The sequence below is a fragment of the Daphnia pulicaria genome, chromosome 6 (assembly GCF_021234035.1).
Source record: "Daphnia pulicaria isolate SC F1-1A chromosome 6, SC_F0-13Bv2, whole genome shotgun sequence".
NCBI classification, from domain to species: domain Eukaryota; kingdom Metazoa; phylum Arthropoda; class Branchiopoda; order Diplostraca; family Daphniidae; genus Daphnia; species Daphnia pulicaria.
The window spans coordinates 11529672-11537272 of record NC_060918.1 but is presented as its reverse complement, the minus strand read 5'-3'; the positions used below and the strand labels follow the sequence as shown (position 1 = coordinate 11537272).

Sequence of the window (7601 nt, the reverse complement as noted above, 5' to 3'; positions counted from 1 at the left end):
TGTAGTAAGAACTTGTTTGTCGCTCTCTTCCCGCTCGCCGCGTACTCCTTCAATGCGCAGCTGGTTACATCAAAACGGCGATTCGAGGAACCGCGGGGAGCAGAGCGGACGGGCGGCAGCAGACTTTGTCCGCCCGCTCGTCTCATCTTCCCTCTAGATAGACTCTACCATACATACCGCGATATTATATGATCTATTCTAGTATATATTTGATTCCAATGTATTTCAACGAGGGAATAGCCCAGCGGTTCCTTCCGGGCTTGTTGGGACGACGCCGTCGGCGCCATCTTCTACATAGACGAAAATTCGGTTGCGCATCAAAGAGAGCGGGGCCAGAGTTCTATTCCGCGCGCAATATATATCTATGGGAAGAGAGAGAGAGAGAGAAAGACGGAGATTGTTGTTGCGTAGCCGCGGAATAAATGGAAGCTAGGAGGGAGATAGGGCTGGAATAATACTGTATAGGAGCGAGAGAGGAGAGCAATCCGACTTCATCAGCGCTCGACTTGTTTTCCACGACGTACCGCAATGACCTCCACCCTGCACATCACGGCGCTGCAGAAAATGACGGCACTTGATTCGACGCGCCCAATCCAATAACACGCTCTGTCGCCAATAGACGATGCTGGGGGTGATTGACGGTTCCTTTCAATCATACATCAGCGCACAAACATAAAAAAATAACTACTAACAAGGCAGAAATCATCATAAATTAGTTTCATATTATGTCGGGACTCTCTTTTATGGATGGAGGGCTGATCGTCAGAAAAATTTGTTTGATTTTTATTTCACCCCCGCTGTAATTTATACAGAGCTCGTCATCGCTTTTTTTTTAATCAGCGGCGACGGTCATTACGATATGTACACGCAGTTGTATTTATATATGTATATAGGATATAATTCGGCGGATCTAATGGCATTATCTGTGCGACAGAGTGGCAAAGGCAAACGACCGGAGAGTAAACGAGAGTGGAGGAGAGAGAGACAACGGAAATGTTGCAAGAGCTTTTGCGCTCTCCGGAAGCGATGCGACATGTCATTCTGCGTTTTTGTTAGACTGTTGTGTATATGTGTGTGTGTGTGTGTGTGTGTACTGGGCACTTGGAAATTGAACAGAGACGAAGAAGAAAAGCGCAGCACAGCAGTGGAAGCGATGGTGGTGGGTTGTATCTGTCATGGATGTCAACTGGCACGACGCTCCGGCATTTTGCCGGATGACAATAAAAGGTCGCCGCCACGTCTGATCGTCTTAGATGGCGGCAAATGGCGGATGCTTTCTATATAGCCTCTGTACAGTGTACCCTTTTTCGCCGACTTTTGGGTCTAACTTCGTTTCTCATATATAAGTGGTAGCGGGGGCTATAAGGGAATATATAAGAGAAAAGGACTCGGATTCTTCCGTCACTCCGCATTTATCACAGACGAGACAGACAGTATAAGGCATCCCCGTCCAGAAACTTTTCTTTTTTTCTTTCTCCTGCAGTATACAGCCACTCGTTCGTCTTTTCTTGTGTGTGTGCTTGCCACTTGGATGAATCAACCCACATCCGCAAGCGGAATGCTCCTCCCCGAGTCACACATAGTATTAGAAAGAAATTCTGTGACGTAATGCGGAAATCATTCTCTGCCATCGCCATTGAACTTTTCCCCTTTTTTCCACCTCGGGTGTTGTTACTTCAAAATGAGCTGAACGAAAAATTCAAAATGTCGGCACAAATCAAACGGACGGCGGCGCAAAATTGTCATACATCGTACGAGGAGGTACCAGTGTGGCCGCAGGTTTCTCTTGTTCATATAGTTTTATAGACTTTGCACAAGTGTTGAAATTTCAACAAATCGGAATTTGATTGTTGACCCGCAGACAAATTTGTGAGGTATCAAACAAGCCTGATGTGCAGTCGCTCTGCAAATGAGTTATTTAGTTAACCCTGATTGAGAAAACAGAAACGGCAAGAGAAAACAGTTCCCGCCAAACTCAGGAATATAAGCGTATTCCGTAACGTTTCATAACCATAAAGCCACCAAATAGTCAAAAAAAGAAGAATATCAGAGAGACATTTGTCCTACCTTTGAGCCCGGGAAATCCACAGCCAGGCATCCAGAATTGCTTCATTCATCCGCAGAAAAGTTGAATGTCGGAAAAAGGGCGTCCTCGTGAATACACCCACACTCACATGGGCATACACGAGGACAGAGTTTTCCCAATCAAACTGGATGGTGTTTATCTAAACAAAAAATAAAAAATTGGGTTACGAAAAAAAAATATTGCAGACAGCAAGTAATAAAAAGTTAGAAAGAAGACAGCTTGGGTAACCCCTTATTGTTAATAAATAGGATTACTTAGAGTTTAAGTGTATAGCTTAATACCAGGTATTATACACAAAAGAGTATTATTAATCACATCAGATTCAAAAATCATTACCCAATTGATGATGTTGAGATTGTTGGTGATGACGGTCAGTATCAAAACTTGCACATCTTATGTTCACGATAGGTGGCTCAGACCTGAAATCTGCAAAAGGTAAAGGTTACATGGAGCAAACAAACTCTACCAACCAGCTTACATGATAATTCGCTAGTCACTGCAGTCAGGCACCAACATTTCACAAATTTGAAACAACTCTTCTGTACAAGCTCCCAATATCATTGCAACCGTATGATTTTTAGTTTGATCACAGTTTATTTACTTGAGAAATAGCATGGAGTGGAGAGCATGGGGAGTCACGACACCAAATAAGTTCACACGACGACCAGTCGACCACATTTTAATTGTTATTGTGCTATTTCTCATGCAGCCACATAGTCTACACTGTTTACACGTTTCCATCAAACCAGTGATCTGCTGATCCGTTTAGTTTTCTATGATACAAAATATCTGAAACTTGTGGTCTCTTTTTGCTTTTTCGAAGCTGTGTGAAACAAAAGAAAAGCAGACGACACAAATACTAAAATAAAACAAGCTTCAGAAATCTCCCGCCAAAATTCAAGAAAATCAACCCCTTCCCTATAACCAAACCGCCCCAAAACGATAGATAAGAGCGGTTTGATCGCCAGCGCTCAAAGATCCGCTAGACAGATCGGGATTATTTTCATATCAAATTGTTTGTCTCAACATGTTTCATCAAGCTCACTCTGGACGGACAAGATCCGAGTAAAAATTTGCACTAAACTCGCAAATTGTCCGAAAAACTCTTGGAAAAACTGGTTCAGGACTCTGTTGGAAGCCGAGATTTGGAATAATAGCTTTTTCTCGTCACTAAATCAAAAGGAAAGCGTGCTGTATTATATATTTTGCGTCTATTTGCCCGGAGCGCGGAGGACGGGCGACACGGTCTCGACGGTAATAGTTGCATCGATTTGTCCGCAGAATAATGGGCGAGGTCAATGGCAAGAGAGGGAGGACACCCTTATTTTAGATGGCCTTAAGATAAGCAGGAATTCTTATATAACTCTTATATTCCCACCGCTTGATTATTCACGTTGCATAACAATGTTATGAGCTTCTATATATATATTATGCGGCTGCTGCTGCTAGGCCACGGGCAAGGGCGGCGGGAAGTCCACGAGATTAAAACTGAAATGCCACGGCAAAGAATGAAAAGAAGAGCGCGGGCATAATAGGCTGCGCCTCTTCAATCAATGTTCAATTTTGTGTGTGTGTAGTCAGTCAGTCAGTGGATCCCTTTTTCATTTTGTATGAAAACAATTCCATGAATTTCTAGTCTCCTTCTTTTGTTTTGTTGGTTATATTTTTCTTCTCTTTTCTTTTTGGGATTCCTTGATTCCTTTCTCGCGGGGGTTGAACCGGGCGGTGTGTGTATTTATACAGCGCGCAGCCGCTGGCCGTAATGATGGGCGATATTCCGGCAGCTTGCACGAGACAATCGCATCCATTGTTCATCGCCTTTTCTTCTCTCTCTCCTCTTGATCAGGGGGAGGAGGCCAAAAGACCATCAATACAATAAGCTACCGTAGATATATAGATCTTGTATTATCTGTGTCGAAGCGAGCCGGACGGCCGCCCAGACTCCCGCACTCTTCAATATATGTAACGGCCGCAGCACATACAACAAGCTGCTGGAAATCAGAGAAATACTCTCCCCCACCCCCCCACCCCCGCACCAAAAAATAAGATATCTAGAAAGCCAAAAGAGAAGGGCCAGTTTCCCTCTCAAAGTTAATCAAGCGACGGCCGATCATTAATGACGTTTGCTGGGCCTACTGCTGCTGCTGTTATCCAGTTGCTGCACACACAGCAGCACCACGTTTCTCTTGTCATTCTCTCGCGTGCACACGCACACCCGACCCCGGATTTGGATTTTCCCCCCTCTTATTTTCTTTGACCAATAAAAGGATTGATGTGAATGATGTCAGATCATTGATCATCTGCTTCGTTCCGTCCTCTCCCCGGGCCCCGTTATCTGGCCGATTCGTGGAAAGAAGAAATTCTTTGATCCGTCCCACCATCTCGGCCGAAATGTATCAAACGAATGAACTTGTTTACATCTTCCTCAAGTGCTCCTGCTGCTGCTGTCCAGGGTAAAAAAATATGGGAGCAAACTGGTTGGTCGCGCCAGCAGCAACCCAGTCGTGGAAAACTGAAAAATCTTCTTCCTCATTGGCGGAATTTTTCGACGCTACTATAGCGCCGTGATGGTGTGAGCGATCGCTCTTCTCTCAACACTCACGACATCGACGAAGAGAGGGAGACTGGGTTAACAACCCAAAATCGGACGTCGTTAGACCAGAGGTTACCGAGTACACAGGGATATATCGACTTCAGCTTCTTTTCCCGTTTAAACTTTTTCCCCATCCGGAGCCCAAATGCTAAGGGGTTTATTTTCTATAGGTTCGACAACATTTGTCTTCTTTAAAAAAAAAAGAAAGACCAGCTCGTTAAACGCAGCTTGAAAAAAAAAAAAGGGGAGAAGGGAAGTCGCAGAGAACATTTTTAAAATATAACTAGCGTCCAGCTTACGGCAAAAGAATTCCTTGTTGCCTTTTTTCTCTTTTTCTTCTTTTTCTTTTCCTCTTTCGTGCCTGGTTGGAACATGATCAAAGTCTTAAAGCCCCGACGTTCTTTTATGTGCAGATAGATAGAGCGATACACAATTGCGAATGAAGAAGACGCGGAGAAACGCGCGGGATGGCAAAGATGAACTGATGGAGCCTGGATAGGATACACTTTGGGGGAGAATCGATGTCATTATATTAGGGCCTAGACTCTTCCCACGAACACAGACACAGCACACAGATCAAGAAGAATGAGAAAAAGGAATGAGACAGATTGACTCGTGACACGCAAGCTTCTGATCCATCAATACCTCCCGTAATAGTTTACAAAGAAAGAGAAGAAAATAAAGAAAAAAAGGCGTGTGACGACTCGCTTTAAGATTCGACGCGCTGATTTCAAACGATTTGATTCGCTTCCGATAGACTTGCACGGATTGGGAGAGGAAAAGCTGCTTTTCTCGCTCGATTTCCTTAAGTAAATCGAAAAGTACAACTCCCCCCCCCCCTCTTTTTGTGCCATAAACAAATGGAACAAATTGGTAGAAATGATTGCTCAATCCGTGAGAGTGGAATAACTATCCCCAGCCATACCGCGATGTCTCCGGATCAGAATGGGCTGTAAAGGGCTTCTCCGAATGCGTCATCAAACCAGTCAACAATCAATGCCACCCATTCCGAAAGTTGCTTTCATGCTGTTCCGAGTTGTTTGCCACCATGGATGAAATAGAACTGGCGTCGTTTTGGCATTTTTTGACCATTTCATAATTCGTGAGACGTCCAGAGACTCAAGATAAATATTTTAACTAAAAACTCTTTTTGGCGACTGTCCACAGAGCATTTGGCAAGTCGCAGGACACCACGAGACCGTCAACCATAAGTGACACGAAGGTATTAGAATGAGTTGATGGTTAGAAATGTCTGGCGCTGGCCGGCGTTTGGCTGGACGCAGAAGAGACGGAAGGAGCGGACGCGAGAGGTGACGAAGAAGCAGAGCATTTGGAGACGGCCACAATCGCAGGAGGAAGAAGGGGAATTCTGCAGTCGCCAGCAATGTCACGTTGTTAGCAATTATTACCGTGCCCATGAATCCATCACGGGATCGTTTACTATACAGCGGCCATTTGTCGCGGACGGACGTGGGCCGCGGTCGTCATTCACCACCCACCCCTACCACCCATACTGACGTCAGCAAAAGATTAAGAGGAGCAACTCACATGGCCTAAAAGACGTAGACAAACCACGTGTTTCCTTCCATCCAATCAATCGACATCTGGCTCCCGTTTCTGTTTTTTTTCATATTTTTAAATTCCGTTTCTTTTTCCTTTGCGTCACGAAAAACTACACCGCAACACATCAATTATATAATCTTCGATTTATTGATTTGAATGTTGCTGTGCCGTGCCCAGCCGCACAATCTCGTCTCGCCATTCTGGATGGAATATGGATGGAGCGACTTTTTTTCCCGATCGGGCGGAGCGTGACTCATCGCGTGAAAACAGCAATGAGACATCTTTTACAATTTATCCTTACCAGACATCTTTCCAAACATCTTTTTTCATAAAACCCTCAAAGAAAGTACATCAGACTGCTACGTTGGCAGTTTCGATTTCGACTCTGTCCGCATTTTCTTTGCCAACTTGTTTACATATGTTTACGGTCCCTTTTTTTCTTTAAACAAAATTCAAAATGGGAAGGTCAGGACAAATCCGCTGAAGAATCAAATAAACTTTTAGCAACAGCGAAAATACAAATCACGGAATTTTCAAATGATTATATTATTTTCATTATTGATCCGAGCGATTACGGACCTGAACGCAAAAAAAAAAAGAAGAATGAGTCGGCACAATAAACCCCCCAAAAAACATAACCAGAGAAAACAATTTGACAGTCGCGTCTCTTAATTCTTCTTATTCTCTCCTTTTCAGTTGCTGATCTCTTGTCACGCTTTAAGTGTGTCTCTGTGTGTTTGTTATGAGTCTGAGTACTAGCACACGAAAAGCCTCGACCGGCTATATTTGCTCTGCGCTTTTTCCCATTCCATTGTTGTCGCGCCAATGTCGTCAAAGGCGTGCGAGGAGTGTCGGAGTAGAAAAATAAAAACGAGGGAAAGTCCCTCTCGTCGTCGCACAGTTATTGCCCAAATAGTATATTACTGTCCAGCACTGCACTAGACATACCTACCTTAATTCTCTCTACACCTCCCATTCTGCTGCTGCCGCATTAACAGTTGAGTTTATTACGAGACAGTCTTAAAAGTGGCGGCAGCCTCGCGAGACGGTTTTCGTTTGAAATAAAAGAAATGAAGTCATTCCTGGTATTAGGACTTTTTTTTAATTCGCTGGAGTGGGGGGGGGGGGGGCAGCATATAACGACGCTCGTTGAAATGCTGCCAGAGCCTTTCATGTCCTTCTTCTTAGCATCTAATATTGTTTTGTTTCTTGTTTTGTTTTTTCCCGTGTTTCCAGCTCGTTTTCGATAAGAATATCAAACAAACAAAAGGACTAGTCAAGTAATCCCGGGGTATATATTTTGAGAGTGTCTCTCTAGCGGGGCTTTTTGGCCAGCGGGGGCATTCCCCGTAATTGACG

The 7601-nt window shown here is 44.1% G+C and overlaps 1 long non-coding RNA gene across 2 annotated transcripts; it reads right to left on the bottom strand.

The window, feature by feature from the left end:
• Nucleotides 1-2063: 2063 nt before the first annotated feature.
• LOC124341940 lies at nucleotides 2064-2877 on the bottom strand. Of its 2 annotated transcripts, none has more exons than XR_006918680.1 (3): nucleotides 2688-2877; nucleotides 2423-2512; nucleotides 2064-2225 (listed from the first exon to the last, which is right to left on the bottom strand). It is a non-coding gene; the product is annotated as an uncharacterized LOC124341940 (long non-coding RNA). The 2 variants fall into 2 exon arrangements; XR_006918679.1 differs by lacking the exon at nucleotides 2688-2877 and adding an exon at nucleotides 2565-2677.
• Between the last annotated feature and the right edge of the window lie 4724 nt (nucleotides 2878-7601).